This window comes from Pseudopodoces humilis, chromosome 1 (assembly GCF_049639895.1).
Source record: "Pseudopodoces humilis isolate 2021_Gansu_Grassland_sample_001 chromosome 1, ASM4963989v1, whole genome shotgun sequence".
In the NCBI taxonomy this organism is placed as follows: Eukaryota; Metazoa; Chordata; class Aves; order Passeriformes; family Paridae; genus Pseudopodoces; species Pseudopodoces humilis.
The window spans coordinates 78,379,980-78,397,550 of record NC_142200.1 but is presented as its reverse complement, the minus strand read 5'-3'; positions in this window follow the sequence as shown (position 1 = coordinate 78,397,550).

Here is a 17,571-nt window from a genome sequence, read left to right as displayed (position 1 = left end):
ATTCATATTCCCCTTTGTAACTTTCATATTTGCTTCGTTGTCATTAAAAAAAATCTAAAGAACGATGCTTCATCTGTCCTTACATAGCTCAACCACTTGCTAGTCCTTCCTAGTCATCTGATTGAAAAGAAAGGTTGTTTTCAGTATTCAGTTTTTCTCCTTCAGTTTTTTGGGGTTTTTTTGTTTGTTTGTTTGTTTTTTAATTTTATTTTAATTACCCATCCCAGAGAATACTCTGGTTCTAAGAGTCTTACTGCTGCTGTGGAAAGATGAGTAGCTGCATCTCCTTCACGCAGATTGTGCTTCTTATTGAATGTTTTGTATTGAAGAGTTTATTAAGTGAATAGCTCTTAAATAGTCAGGCAAATCCTGAGGCAGTGTTTGGTGAGAAAACCTGCTGCTTTTTAGAAGAGGTTGAAAACCTAAGGGATATAGCAACCCTAATTAAAGCTCAAGAGAATTTTGAAGCCAGGAAGACACAGAGCAGCAATAAAAAGCTACTGAAGTTTGTGGTCATAAAGTCTAACATTAACTATTTCAATCTGAAGTGAAGCATAAAATGAGAAATGTCAATGCCTGATTTTAACAATGCCTGATTCTCAGGAGAGAACTGAAACAGAAGACATTGAGACACCTAAGAAATCTCTCTTGTATGGCAGTGACTCTTCATTTTTTCAGTTCTACTAATAAATTACAAAGCTCAAGCTTTGTAACTCTACAGAGAACTTCAGTTTAACTGCTTAAAGAGATACTAAATCAATTTGTGAAACAGGTTTTTTAAGTAACATAGTGCCAAGTACATAAATCAGTTGTTCAGAAGCCATATTCGGAAGCCCCAAGGGTCAAGTGAGAGAGCCCAAAATGAGACATTATTGATGGATCAGATGTGCAGAATAGTTTTATTATACCACAGCCCAAATTCGAATTTCTGGCACACTTATTTTTACAAATATAGTTCCAGGGGAGTAAGAATGGCTTTTAGGGTGCCATGTGTATAGCAGCTAACAAATACTTGCTCTGCAACAATGTGTGATCAGCTAGTAGGAGCTAAGAACCATCATATTCATCTCTAAATAGCCTTTGAGAAAAGATCCCCAAACCAGAATTCTCATTACAGAAGAAAATGAAGTAGGGATATCTGAAGTAAGCTGGCATGGACTAGATAATCTCTATTTTTCTGTGATTATTTAGTGAAATAGTAATGACTTGTTAACTGTCCCTCAGTGGTAGTTACACATTAAATTACCTGGTTTTTTTACATCACTGTACCTAAGTAGGTTGTTTTCTTTGTTTTTGATATATAAATCACATAAGATTTTTCACCTGAATGAAAATAGATGGTAGCCCCCACGCTATTTAATATTTCTTTTACACAATCTTTTATTAAATTATAAGCATATTTCTCAAAATCACCTCTTTCCAGTTGATTGTAACATGTTAATGAGACTGCCATTCACTCTAAGTCAGTTTTTTAGATTAAATAGCAGGAGTCATACTGAGATGCTAAAATGAATATATTACAATAATTAAGCTTTCAATTTACTGAGAGCAAACAGCATGAGTGACGGGCAACAAGAAGATCATCAGAAACTTTCTTTTGCTGCTTTATGCATTTGATTATTTTTTTTCACAGATTTGACACAGCTTTCTCCACCCTGAACTGACTTATTGACTTCTGTGATCTCCTGTCTCTATGCTCAATCTTTTCACTATAGCTTCATGCCTTCATTTTTAATGCTCTTTTTCACTTATTTTTACTTCCTCCCATTGAATTGTTTTAGTTCATGACAAGGTTTATGAAAGCAATGTCATGAAGTCACAAGCAAATAGCTGCTTAAATGTACATCCAGTCAGGTACCATGTCTCAGATAAGCTTTTTCAAAAAGTGCCAAAATATTTTGGAAGCTGAAATTGTGAACTCACCGTTTGGTGCAGTATACTCATATTCCTGACTCTTTTTCCATTTGGTATTCTTTCTAATCTCCTGCATTGAGATGTCAGGTCATTAAGGGAAAGTAGTAATAAAAAAGATAAAGATAAATTTGACTCTAAAGTTTTCCCAGAGTGAAACTTACGAAAAAATAATAATAAAATAAAATAATAATAAAATAAAATAAAATAAAATAAAATAAAAATAAAATAAAATAAAATAAAATAATTACACACCTGTGCATGAAACCATTATATGTAAAGATCAATATTTAATTATAATATAGTTATGGCTTTTCAAATGAATGTAGATAGTTTTAGCCTAAAATATAATTAGAAAAGTAGATGTGGAGATGTTTTTAACATGTCCCAGTATGGTCTTAATTTTTAGTATTATTATTCTTGCAAATGGGCCTTTGTGCCCCATTTACATGTGATAGATGTATAGTTCTAATATTATACCAGTAAATGTTAAATTACAACTAGAGGTAGTATTTTAATCTATTTGCTTTTGCATTTTCAAACTATTGTCTCTACATCTGTGATCATTACATGTTTAACCCAATTTGTAACATTATCTACAATTTTCATCCTATTATTTTAAAAGGATTGAACTCTGGTCGTGGTAATAATATGAACAATCTGTGCTAAAGAGAGAAAAGTACAACACAGGCCACTTTCTCTATTCCCTTAATTAGAGTGAAAGTACTGTGTTGTTGATAACCTGTGACTGAGCATGCTAAATGATTTTCTACATTATTTGTGCTTCCTGATCCAGCAGATTAATTAGAAGTCCTTAGGGAATTTTGAACACCTTTTCCTTAGTGTTTTTCTTTCCGACCTCTGGATTTAGCTTTTAGCACGATTACAAGAGAAGTTAGGCACTACAGGAACTGTGCAAGCTGGATAGCAACTAGATGCAGCTTGTCCTCTTTACTCCAAAAAAAATACACAGAAACAAAAGACAGTGTCCACTGAAAAGTAGATCAATAATTACACACGCAAACATACAGAATGGAATTTTTCTTTACCATGTTAACATGTTTTCATATTTCATCTCTTGCAGTTTCTTTTTCCCAAAGTTTCTTTTTTTATTTTCTATTAAGAAGCACAACAAAAGGTCTCTACATTGTCACCTACTTAAATACATTTTAATACAGCTTACATTTGATACCAAGGGCTAGTGTGGAATTTTCTAGTTTCAACACCTTCTGTCTCTCACCATATAGCTAGGTCAAAGGTTGAAGGGTTTTTCTGTTTCTTTTTGGTGGGGGAAGTAGTATAATGTCATATGAACATGAAGGCAACTATCCTGTAGTTGTATACACCCACAGATGTCTGACTTCTGCATTAAGAGCAAAATGTTATGTACTGCTTTTCAGGAGGAATAGAATTGCGTTGGTCTGATCTCTCAGTCACAGTAGGAAAATAGTATCAAAAACAAGGTTTGTGTGGAAAAGCACGAGATGCTTCCTTTAGCAGTGTTCATTAGAGTGTAGCTGATGTTTTTGCCCTGATACAATGGAGCTGTTCAAGCCCAACAGGTGCTGTGATCCTTTGAAGCTTTCTTTCTCTGCACTGCCTGATTTACTGCTTGTGGAAGCTAGAAGCTCAAGAGAGAATCCATATAAAACAGACCACAGAAATAAATAAAAAGTTGAGAAATTAACTCAGGCTTGTTTACTGAAAAACCTCTCTGCTTCTCTACATCAATTAGAAATAGACAACAATGGTAATGTTACCACTCTACCTCCATGAATAAAGGTCCTATGCTACAGGTAGATGACACTGAAAGCTCCACAGAGAAAAAGGGCTTAAATAGACAAAAAATAATTTTCAAAGCATTGGATAGCACTCAGAACTATTTTCATGATACTTTGATAAACCTTGCTATTTGGGTCAGCTTATTGCTTTCCAAAAACAAATATTCAGCTTTTTAGAACTAGTTTCATAAGCCAAGAAGAAAAATCACAGTTGGCATGGATGGCTTACAGTGCCCAGAGAGGGTACTGTGCACTGCCAGAGGCAAGAAAGCTTCTCTTCCTTCCTTGTTTATTTCAAATATTGCTTCTTAATATAGTTAATAATTCCTTTTCTACCGTGAAAGTGCTGTATTCAGCAGGATATTTAGCTCTTGTCCCTTGGAAGGATTAACTTCTTTGTATTTATTTGGCTATCCTTACAGAAGTTAGATGATCACAGGTTTTGTTTGGGTTTTTTCTGAATTACTGCTACTGGGCATTTTTTTGGCTTTTTTATGAGATTGGGGAACAAGGACTTGTATAAAACTTTGTTTATTCTGACATAACTGAAACAAGATTCCAAAATAAATTCTATCTGTTGCTTGGCAGTATTGTCCAAATAAACAGAATTTTTCTTAGCACACAAATAAATATTCAGTATTGGAAATATTTACTGCACATCTGCTTCTATTCCAGGTTTTAAGTAAAGACTGAGGCAATTGAATATGGATCTCTATAATTATCTGGAGTTTACTCTCCTCCTCAGTTTTTAATATATGATTTTCTATTCTTGAGACAGATATATCCCTGAGCAAAAGCAGATACTCACAAGGAGTGGGGAGTATTGTTCTACGGCCTGTTAGAGTTGTAAGTATCTATATGGAGAAAGGCAAATTACACTGGGAAGATGATCTCTGCATGCATTCTGCATTCTTGCTCAAGGATAAAGCAGCCTGCAAGACTTCTGCTTATTTTTGCTGCTTGATGGAGGTGTTAATAAGAGTACAGCAGTACTATGTGACAAAGTGACATTATTTTTGCTTGTAGGTATTACGTTTTACTGGCTTCTTGTACTGGGCAATATGCTATTTGAGAGTTCCAGGAATCTGAAAACTTACAGGACTTATGAGAGTTTGCTGTCAGAGTGTTTGTAGACTTCCAGAGTGTACTGTATTCGTGAACTTCATATGAAGGTACAGTAATTTGGAAAGTCCCAGTACTTTATTTTAATAGATTTTGATAAGATTTTGAAAAAAACATGTGAAAGTGACTGTAAATGTTACGATTATTGGGGTTTCTTCTCTTTTTTTTTTTCCTATCAAATATCTTTTTGTGCCAATAGTGTGTCAATAACCTAGTTTATTAACATAGGCATAAAATTACTGCAGGACTGCCCCAAAGGCCATTTGTGTGAGGAGGAAGAACAGTCAAACTCAAGCAGCACTCATTTTAAGATAAAAATTTCAGACAAAGACGATTCCATGAAAAGTTAGTCTGTAAGCCCCTGAACCATCTCACAAAACAGAAAACATATAGTGGAAGGCAGAGACACTTAAACTGGTTTTACACAGAGACTTTCTTGCTTCAAGCTTTAAGCAGCACTTGTGATTTAATTCAAAAACTGCACAAGATCATTTTAATCCATGCTAACAAAAGCCCTGGAAATCCAGAACACGGTGTAAATACAGACAAATTAGGGCAAGAAAGGGCAGTGAACACTCTGCCCAGATTTTTCCACTGTGCATGAAGAAGTCAAATTAGAAATTTAGGTCAATACCAAACTTAAACCACCTATTGGACTAAACGAAAAATGTAGAAGTGATCTATTGCACTTCCATTTCTTTGATGGTAGCTCTGAGACTCATAGCTCTCTGTGAGTCTCAGAGTTGATGCCATACTTGGCCTGTAGCACGAAGGAATATTGTCTTGGAAAAAAGGATTGGTCTGAGACTAGTTGTTTGTTAAGGAAGAGAAGAAAAGGAGAAACAGCTACTCATATTCTAGTGATGGTTTGCTAAGTAATTTTTGCTCATCAGAATGTCTTGATGGGAAAATGAAAAAAGTTAAAATCTATATATAAATGTGAAGTTTTAGGCATAGTTAACTGGTCCAAGATCTTTCACAGTGTGTGAATCATCATCAGTATAGGTTTATTTTACCCAGGCCTTCAGTTTAACAGTGACATTACTCTTAACTCTCTGTATAACTTATTTGGCCAATTAAGCATGTTGATTTGGTAAATTACTGCCTTAATAAAATTGATTTAAAAGACGTAATGAAATTAACCTGGAAATCTTTAATTTACCTGACAGTACTTATAAGTAATTAGGACTAAATCAACAGTTAGCTAAAAAAGACCCAGTAACAAAGAGCAGGCACTGGGATTTATCTTGCAGTTTGCAGAGATGAAGCAGGCAAAGTGACCACCAAAATGATGTTGTTGATTTTGTGAAAGCACCAGGAGAGCAGATGATGAAAAATTGCAGGTACATAAAGCTGTTGCTATGGCATTCAATTCTCGCACCACTGTGTCTGGATTTAGTGCCTTAGACTGAAGCCTTAGACTGAATTACAAAATCATATATTCCAAATGCTGCTTATCATTTCAACAGAGCCTAGTAATAAATGACAGGAAATGCATTACCCATCCAAGATGTGTACTAGTGGATGAGCAAAGATTGAATTCAGGCATCCTAAAATGCTCACCTCTTTTTTTTTTCTTTTTTTTTCTTTTTTTCACTGCTGCTTGTCACTCCTACCATATATTTGTATTTCCAAGGCATGAGGTGATGTTTGAAGGCCAGATTCAGAGGCTGTGAACACTTAGGGATAGTGATAACATGAGGGAAGGATATGCAGTACATGTGTAGATCTAATAAAAATCCATGTTTTACAGCAGAAGGGAAAAGAGAAAACAATTAGAATTGTAAACTTTTAGCATCTCTGCAATATTGCAGGTTTAGTACAACACAGCCATATATGCAATGCTAACCACTGAAGACATTGCTAACAAAAGAGGTTGTTAAGTGGACTTCTGAAGAGTCAAAATAGCAGCCACTCTGAGACAGGGAAATGGGGACAGTCAGACCTTTCTGAAAGAGAACAAATGATGGCACCAACACTTCTCCTTGACTTTCTTTGACCTTCCCTCCATCTTTCTGGTTTTATTTTTTAATTTCCTCAGTATTGGCATGTTTTGCACATGACATCCCCTACCTTTCTCCTCTCCTGGAATTTACATCTTCTGATTTCTTGGCCTTTCTCATTATTACTTTACCCCTTTCACTTTTGACTTATGTCCTTTTCCTGTCCTCTGGTTCTTTTCCCTCAGGCTCCTCTGGCCTTTTTCTCATCATACAGTCTTTTCTCATTTTGAAACAAAGGAAAATCCAGGGCAAGTTTCAATATCTTATGTTTAAACAACAGCTTCATCCCCCAGAGTGGCCTTCAAAAGCCATCTTGCCCCATCCAAGTAACTTGAGAATACATTTGCAGAGCTCATGTTTAAATACTGTCATCTCATTTAGGTCACTTTTTCTCTTGATCCCTTCTCAAGGATTCCCCAGTTTTTGTTTCATCCAGCCTACGTGATATCTCTTTACATCAGCTGTCCCAGGCAGTTTAATGCAATAGTGACTCCCTGCTCCAAAAGTCATAAGGACACAGAAACTTGCTGTGTGCACATCAAATGTGAAAACTGAGGAGATAATCAGGAAAAGTGGGTTTTTATCTGTCCACGTTTTTTTTCTGTATATATGGTTTTTCCGTCAAAACATTTCCAAAATATTTGAATCTATGTAAAATGCAGGTTCACAGCCCCAGTCCAGTTTTGGACTGTGTGAAAATGTTACCTTAATCTTTCAGTAAAACAAGAATAAATTATTTTATTCTGTTATGTACTTTTAATGGGATCAATCGCTCACTCTCTCTCTTCTGCATAGTGATCATGGTCAAGGCAGAAAACTGAAAGAAAGTTTCATGCTAGAAAGTATAAATAAAGATTTTGCATAAAGTATTTTGAACAGAGAAAACTAAAGGCTTACCACAAATAACAAAAATCTGATATCTGAAAAGATTTAATGCAATTTGAAGATAAACTGATTTAGCAGTGTACATTGAACATATTAGATTTTATCTGGCAAGTTATGCTCACAGCTAGGGACTTATAAAGGAAAATAATCTAATATGATATCATACTTCAATCAAGTTTAATCCTATGATAGTCTTTGTAAACACTTGTGTGAAGGTTTTGTAGAACTATGATTTTTGTGTTTAATAGTACCAAAAGTGTTAAATTTACTATGCCTTAATTTTCTGTACATTTCAAAGAAACTCTCTATCCTTTCTTCAAAAATCTAAAACTTGAGACATGTATCAGTGCCTTTAACTCAGTGATTGAAACTTATCTGTTTCATTGCATAGTAAGGAAGGTTTAATAAAGGACCAACAGGGAAATAAAAATAAGGAAATCAAGAGGAAAGATAATAATAAATGTGGAAAAAAAGATTAAATGTTCTCATATATCAGGGCACATTCAACATTTTAGTAATTGTTAATTAGAAGGGCCATAGAATTTGATCTAATTTTACATAGAGGTATGGACTGAGTAATAACTCCTTTCATAGACATTTTGACATTATAGTAAAAACACGTAAAGGCACTTGCATTAAGCAGAATAGTGACAAGAGACTTTCAGAAATACCTGGAGATTTTTTTTAATTTGAAGAGTCTCTAATTTGCTAATAGCAACACTATTGCTTCCCAGTTTTACATTTTACTGGTCATTTTCCACCTAGTGCAATAACACATAATATCTCAGCAAAAGTGAATTAATTTTTGCTACTTATGTTTGTAATCTCAGCAGTCTAGAAGTGCTGACAGTGTCTCAGGTTATATGGTGAGAAGGTGGGAGGAATCCCTGGACAGCAGTTTGTATGTGCAAGACACTGACATTTGAGCTTTCTTGTGCAGCTTTAGGTTTCGTGAGAGGAGCATTTAGCACAGGGTTGTTCCATGTGATTGTTGTGATATGAGATGTTCAGCACTGATACTACACTATGGATCTGAAGATGATCAGCTGTGGACATGAAATATCAAAACTCTCATCAGGAAAGGAACATTTCTGACAATTCAGAAATGAGTCACAATTTGGATGTGGGAGGCTCCAGCTTCACAGTCCTGCAGGCACCTGTCTAAAAAATTAAATATTTGCCAGTGAGTGAAAAGAGATTTAGGAATAAATTTTGAGGCAAGTTTTGTTGCTGTTTATTCAAGTTACATACTGCTGTTGTGTATTATGTCAAAAAATGATTGAAAATGATGCAATGACTATTTTTCATTCATGAGCTCATAAGCTCAAACAAAGAAAACAGTCAACTTGCAGTATTTTCTTGCTTTCTCTTCAAGGCAAATGTTGGTGCAACAGCAGTGCTTCTTTCCCTATGAGCGACACCATGCAACGGAAGTGATCTGAAGTTTACAAATGGAATGAGAAATGCTTGTATTATTTGTCATTTTACAATCTGCTCTTTAGTGCTCTGACTTATAGAAACAACATGTAAAATTAAATCACTTCACGGAACAAAATTTAGCTGCAAAAATTTCATTGGCAGGGTAACAGCTTTTGGTACAGTAAGATGAAAGCTACCTACACAACTTCTTAGATGTAGTTGAAGACTAATGCCATTCATATTATCACTGCAGATTTTCCATGAAAAATTTCTGTAGCTGAGGATTTTCCTCAGTAAAAGCCAAAAAAAATTCATCGGCCTTTAGATTCAGTCAGAATTCCAGGTGGCTTGGTGCCCTCCTATTGGTATTGGGATGTCTGGGCTCAGGGCATATTTCAATTGTCTGCTCTTGAGACATCCCAGCAGGGACCTCCTCCTGGACTCAGGAGAGCTTTCAGAGCCCTGGCCACTAGCCCTTTCCCTGCCCCAGCCACAGACACCACTGCCTTGTTCCACTGCTCCAAACACCTGGCCTGATACGCTAAGGAACTTGTGGTGGTATGTTAAGTGTTACAGAACTCAGTGCTGTGCTGAGTTTGTCAACCCCAAAACTAAATGGGAAGAGATTGCTTACTGGAGGTGTATTAATCTGTAGCTCAGAAAATTAATTGATTTTTTTAAAGCTGGGAGAGTATATTGAGAAGAAAATTTACCCATTTGACCTGTTTTTATACTTTTCTTTAAATATTCTTTTCTTAAACTGTTACCTATAAAGTGGGATGGATCTTTCTGTTTGACCCAGTATTGGCTTTTCTCTGTACAGTAGTACAGGTGGGAATCTCAGCATGCTGATGCTGATCTGTGGAAGTGCAGAGACTACCTAATAGAATTAAGATGAGTTCCTAAATTCAGATCTCCAGACATCCCATGCTTCTTTACCTTACTGTGGTGATACTAAAATTGTGAGCATTTCCTGCTTCTCCTTTGGTTATCTAGTATCAGCTCTGAATGACCACGTCTCAGACATTCCTTGTTTTCATGATGATTTGCCCTAAGAATGTCACTGTTACTAGATAAAGTTCTTTTCTCCCTTATGCTGGTCTCATTTCACAGGTAGCAAAGGTGGGAAAGAAACTTCATGAAAGTAGATTGTGATCTCAGATCTTAGTTGCTTTGATGCACCATCAAAATCTAGTGTTTATAAAAGCAAGAATTTTGTTGACATCTATAATGTCAACATGACTATACTTCTGATGAGATTTATTCATAAGAATAGTGTTAGAGACATCATTCATAAAGGTAGCTATTCTGCATCAGAGACATTGTCTATTTTTTTGGCAAAGTCGGTAACATGTGAAAGAACATTTCAATTTATAAGAGAATTTCATATTGTCAACTGGCTGACCCCAGTCAGTTCTATCACTCTTTGTTCTACAGTTTGGTCCTGTCCTTACATACCTTTATCTCAAGGTTCTCCTTGTCTCTCCCTCACATCCTTTAGCTTTAGCTCCTAAAGCTGAAATACTAATCTTTTTTATTTAGAAGTTCCTGAACATTTTATTGTAACATTTCAGTGGGACATCTGTGCTAGCCAGATATTGGTCTATTACCAGAGAGTTTGAATGTTTCTCCCTGAGTCATCATACATGAGAGCATAACCAGAGGTCATTCTTTGTTCTTTATTAATTCACGTTGAAATGGCATATTTTAAACCTCTTTGACTAAACAGCCAAAGTTTGGAGTCACAGAAACAGGCTGCTAAAGAAAGTGTTAAATGGAAGAGTTGCACATTAAATGAAAGCTTCCACTATGTGGAAGGTAGCTGAGAAAAGCTGGATGAAGCAAAAGGATTATCAAAAGTTTTGATCTGCACAAATAAGCTTATAAAATATCCTCATTACAAAGTATTCTGCCTTTAAAGAACAAAAATATCCAACAAGAACAAAACACCTGAATTCTCTCAATGTGAACAAGCACATGTTGTTTCAAAACATGGAAATATAAGACTTAAGGTTTCTTTTTCAAATAATATATAAAGCTGGTTAAGAGCCAGGTTAAAACTAAAGGTGAATTGGTAGTGGTGACATGCTGTAAGTGACACGTGGCCTTACATCTCATTTTCAGGACCAATTTCAGCATATTCTCTCTAATGTGCTTATGTCAAATTACAATTAATGAGATTTTGACTTCTTCCTCATTAAAACATAGAAGACTGCCAGGAACTCTTTAAGCAATCTACTTGGTTAGCACTCTAGCCATGTCTGTTTGTAGAACAGTTTATTTCAATTTGTTAGTTCCTGATGTCAGTGGTTGTACATCTCAAGCATTCCGTGAAGAGATAAAGATGATAGGTCAATGTGGCTACTAAATAAAAATAAAAGGCAAATATTTGTGCAAAGTATAAAGCATTATCCTTGCAAATGCTGAAAAGAGGTGTGCATTCTAGAGATAATTCCAAATGCTTTTCATTCAGTTTGAGAGATGCATCTGCCTTCATCAGTGGTCTTGAAAGAAACACAAACTACTTGTCTTGGGGTGACTTAGAATCTGACTTTTTCTTCAACATTTGTTTTTGGCAAACCAGGATTAGAATGCATAAACTTTTGTGGCTGGTTTCAGTTAGCCCTGAAAAGTTGTTCTTAGTAAGTACTCATCTGTCTCAATCCATGTTTCAGTGGCAATACTCTGGAGGAAACAGGGGACTCTAGAAAGCAAAAGGTTGGACAAGATGGCCTGGAGCGTTTTTTTTTCCCTAACCTCAACCATGTTCATTCTATGAAGTTTTAACAAATGGTTTATGGACTCATATCTGCTTCTGTGTACTAATTGCCACTATAATTAATCCTGTTGTTCAAAGATTAGATGTTATTAGCTGTGTGGATGGGAAATCACATTTCTTCTTGTGATTTCACAGGACAGACCTGAGGCTTCTGCTGATGTGTATTTACACTTCCTACTTACTTTTTTTTTTTTTTTTCTTATTTGGTCTATGGTCTAAGATGAGAGATTGTGTCTGGTCAATCAGCTTCTATTAATATCTGATAGACTGTTTTTTGAGAGGTAAGTCAGACACCACTTTTTTCCCGATGGCTATGACTGGTGGTGATAAAATACATGTGTTCACTAGGAGTCTAGGAGAATCATAGGGAATATGGAATCTTCTGCAAATGTGAAAGACATTGTATTTTTAGGACCTTAGTGTCTGTTGGGCAAAACTTGCTTTCAATCCATATTTGAACCAGTGCCCATCACTTGAATTTTGTTTTGTAGAGAGCTTTAGCCTTGTCAAAGCTCTCAAAATCTGGATTGCAGCCAGCTTACTACTAATTAGACCTTCGGAGGCATCTGGAATCGAAACAGTATGGTGTGCAGAGATATTGTCAGTCATTCAGCAAAGATTGCATTCAGTTCTACCGCTGCAGATATTCATACTCCAGCATGCTTGCTGTTTATAGATGCCTGTATATGTGAATCTCTCAGTAGTAGAATAGGAGAATATTCTGAGTTGGAAGTAACACACAAGGATCATGGAAGTCCAAAGCCTGGCCCTGCACAGAACAGCCCCAAGAATCACACCACGTGCTTGACAGCTTCTTCAACTCTGTCAGGCTTCTTTCTGTGACCACTTCCCTGGGGAGCCTGTTCCAGTGCCCAGTAACCCTCTGGGTGCAGAACCTTTTCCTAATGCCCAACTTAAATCTCCCCTGGAACACCTTCAGACCATTCCCTCAGGTCTTGTCACCAGTCAGCAAGAGAGGAGGTCAGTGTCTGCCGCTCCTTTTCCACCCATGAGGAAACTGTAGCCTGCCATGAGGTCTCCTCTCAGTCTCCTCCAGGATGAACAGCCCAAGTGACCTCAGCCACTCCTCATATGGCTTTCCCTAAAGGCTCTTCACCACCTTTGTAACCTACCTTTGGACTATCTCTAACAGCTTGATAACTTTCTTACATTGTGGTGCCCAAAACTGCACACAGGACTCGAGATGAGGCCCCACCACAGTGGGTCAGGACATTCACAAGTGAGGATCTACAAGGTCACCCCTTCAAAGCAATTGTCTGTTCTCTTGCTCTAAGTAATGCAAACCTTTTTGTTATGCATTGGTAGCTTGAATTCCTATTTATCTATGCTATTGTGCATCTTTTCTAGTTTGTTTTTTAATTTCCCCTGCAGGCATCTTCTTATGCCTCAAGGTGGTCCCTGGATAAGTCCATTTTACCACACTGGTGGCATATCTGGTCTTCCACATCCTCAAGCACTTGATGTTTGTGTTTGGAAGTGTCAATCATTTTGTACATTTTTATGGGTGTATTCAGCATCTGAGAGTCCTCTGCTTTTCCATTTTTTTCTTCATACACACACACAAAAAAAGGTGTAGAAATAAGAACCATTTCCACTCATTTGATAGTATAGAGGAATCTTCACATTAAACACATGTGACTTTTGTAGTGGTCAGTGAGACTTTTTAGGGCAAGTTTAAGTTATAAACACACTTTTCTTTCTTATAGGATCATATAAGAGTCATGCAGAAGTTGGGCACAAGGGAAGTGGCTGCTCACAGATTTTCATTAAAACTAGTGAATGACAATTTTTTTAAGTTTTGCTTTCATGAGGACATATTTTTTTCTCATTAAAAGGCCAAAATTATCCTTTCCTTCCAAAACAAATGAAAAAACTTCAGAGTAGTAAAATCCCTCTCTCAATTCACTTTATTCATGGGAGTCATCCCATAATTCTCAGTTTAGCCTACTACAGTGAATTGTTTGCTCAATAAAACATAGAGGAGAAATACAGGTCATTTGAATAAAGACCATTAAGCAAAAATGTTATTGTAAGAAAATATTTGTACTAAAAAGGGTCCCTAGCAAAAATTAAACAGATAATTTTCAAATGTAATTTAGGCAGTCCTAATGCTCATCCAGTCTGATAATGCATCAACATGTTCCTTAACATAAGCACAGTTCTACCATATGTAAAATTTACCTAAACTCTTAAACTGTTTCAACTGATGTTTATCAGCAGATTGTGAAAAGTACATCTGTGGTATTCTGTCCTAGCCTCCAGCAATATGTAACTCAAAGTCAAGTTGAACCAGAGGCAGTATTTGAATTTAACAGTCTTTGTCAGATTATTTCTTTAAGAGCTTTCCTCATAATTCTTATTTTGCAAAATAGTTGCCTGTTCTTGTATCTTTGTATGCCGCGGCGGCAGAAAGCCCGGAGCACCACGACTTCTCTAGAGACAGCCTTGAGAAAGGCTGGCCCGAAGCACATGTGAGCAGCTTCGAGCGGTCGAGTGATTCCAGCTCAGCTCAGTAATAGTTCAGTGATTTCAGCTCGGCTCAGCGGTGGCGGCGGGCAGGCAACACAGGAAGCAGGGACGAGAAAGCTGGTCCAGCGTTCCACCGAGGCACAAGCCTTTATTCAGGCAGAGCTCCAGTGAAGGGTGCCAGTAACAGCGAATCTGCCGAACAGGGGAAAACCCGGGGTATTTATGGGGAAGGAGAGGGGCAGGGGGAAGCCCGAGATACCTGTATCGGGGTGGGACAGCAGGTGGGAACACCAATGGGGCACAACAGTTTAACATATCTAACTCAAAGACCCCTGTGAGCGACACATTGTGTCCTCTTACAGAGAAGTATCTCCTCTCCAGGGGAGAGCCAGGATCTCGGGCTCGGCGGGCTCCTCCGTACCCACATTTGTATATTCTTTTTCTGTTTAGATCTTTAAAAATTAATGATTAGAAAAACAGGCAACTCCTCTGAGATGTAATTTTAAGAACATACAACTGTGGTGTTAATTTTTTAAAAATTTCACTACTATACTCTTTTTACCATTTCTCTCTGTTCTGTACTCAGTAAAAAATATGAGTAGCAGAAAGGCTGTTATGTTTGCTGAAACTTAGCAATAAACTATTAATGTAGATGAAATTTAACAGGAATCAAACTACATAGTTGCATATTTAATTACATGTGCTCAAATGGCATTTGTCCTGAAAAACAAAAGTCAAGTCAATCTACTTTAAATTGCAATACATGCACTCATTATGGATTCAGCTATTCCATCACACTCTGTTTCTGTCTCTATCTTCTTTTTTTTTTTTTTTTTTTTTTTGTCCCAAGAGATTTGCATGCTTAAGTTTGGCTTTACTTTGTACTGTAGTTCAGAAGGTCAGCTTTTACTGCAGGTGAAACTGGTTTACTTGACCTAGACTTTATCAAACATAGGTGCCTTCATGTGTCAGGTGCAAGGCATGCAGCAGTCTCTGCAGCATTTCGCACAGACAGGTGCACGTGTTCTGTGTTGCACTAATTATGTCGAGCAGGGAGTGATCTTGTGATGTTAGGTTAAAAGATCACAGTGGCAACTAACTTCTCCATATCGACCTGAATGTATTTATGTGTATATCTTTTTTTTTAATATGCTAGGCAATTAATTAATACCTCATCTGACAGCACTGCAAGGACAAACACCTATGTTGTAGGCAAAATTCAGTTTAGTCTATGCTTTTAAAAAGTGCTAAGCCAGCTCTGTACTTTCAGCGATATTTTAAAACCATTAATTAAATGTGACAGATATCTGATTACAGCTTTGTTTCTGTCATGTTGACCTCCAGATAAGTCTACATTACTTAAATATTTTTTATCCTATATTTTTCTAGATATGTACAGTATTTTTCTTGGTTCCCTCAACTTCCTATCACAACCTACACAGACTAGGAGGAGACGTGCTGATTACAGAGAATGTGCATGACATATAGAAATGTCATACTACAGTGGCACTGGGCTCTTAAGACCTTAATTAGCATGTCAGTTCCAAAATTTGAGGTTTTTATGAAAAAAAATTATTATTTTTATGTGAACCTTTAAATGGGGTCCTACTTTATGTTTTAATGACAATTGCAGGTGTTTACTTGCATTTTATCCCCAAAGAAATAATCCTTTCTACTGCAGCTCCATTTTAGAGTCTTTAGTTTTCCGCATTTTAATCACCTTTACTGAGTTTTAGTGGTGACTATGAGGTGAATAATTTATCATACTCTAAACAGAGGCAAAGAAGTAAATGATCCTTCACAATTAGATTTAGAAGGTGACTTTAAAATCTTAGGGGATTGCCCAATATATTAAAAGTAGTCCATTTAAAAATTTAATTAGAAAGGTAGAACCTGGTTTTGTGTGTTATACGTGTGCTTTAGGTTCACCCTGAAGAAGATTTCATTAACATTTGCTCATTTTTTATGCATTTGTGTTTTTAAGATTCTCTTCTTTATAACGGATCTGCTGCTTCCCTTTTTAGATAGACACAAGACTAAATACACTCAGGCAAAACAGACACAAAGCCATTAGTAAGGGCACATTTTTGAGCAGTCAATTAGGATACTCTGGTCTATTTAAATTCTACCTAATTTATTTTCCTTTACACATTTAATTCATTAGAACAAGTTAGAGAAGTTGAGGATTCTATATAATGATCTTCTGAATCTTTTTCCTTACAGAGATGACCTTAATCCTTGCACTATGGTATACAAACATATTTCTATTGCAGTTGAAACACTGTAAGGTTATTCTACTCGGGTTTTGGATGTTTTGTATTATTTTAAAGTTATCATGTCCCTCTTCAATATACATTAAAAACAGTCTGATGGCAAGTATTCCCTCACCACAATTTTTTTTCTTACAGGAGGTTGAAAGCATGATGGTAGTTCAGCGCTGTTTTTTTTGGTAAATAATACATGATTCAATACATTGTTTATATGGCAAATCTGTGCCCATGTAGGTCCAATCCTGAAACTAAACCCCATCTTCCTCAGATATTCTTCATAAGACTTGTGCTGCAGACTCTTCATCAGCTCTGTTGCCCTTGTTTGAACATGCCCTAGCACCTCAATCAGTGTCCTTCTTGTAGTGAGGGGCCCAAAACTGAACACAGGATTTATGATTCACAGAATTCAACAGAATCACTAGGTTGGAAGAGACCTTCAAGGTCATCAAGTCCAACCCAGCCCTAACACCTCAACTAGACCATGGCACTGAGTGCCACATCCAGTCTTTTTTTAAACACATCCAGGGATGGTGACTCCAGCACCTCCCCAGGCAGACCTCCCCAGGCAGACCATTCCAATACTTTATCACCTATTCTGTAAAAAACTTTTTACTAATATACAACCAATATTTCCCTTGGCACAACTTGAGACTGTGTCCTCTCGTTCTGTCAGCTGCTGCCTGGTGAAAGAGACCGACCCCCACCTGAATCCAGCCACCTTTCAGGGAGTTGTAGAGAGTGATAAGGTCACCCCTGAGTCTCCTTTGTGGCCTCACCAATACATAGGGACAAAAACTGCCAGCACACTATTCTTGACCACCTGGGCACATACTGGTTCATGTTTAGCTGGCTGTTGACCAGCACTCATAGGTCTTTTCCTAGCAAGCAGCTTTCCAGTCACTCTTCCCCAA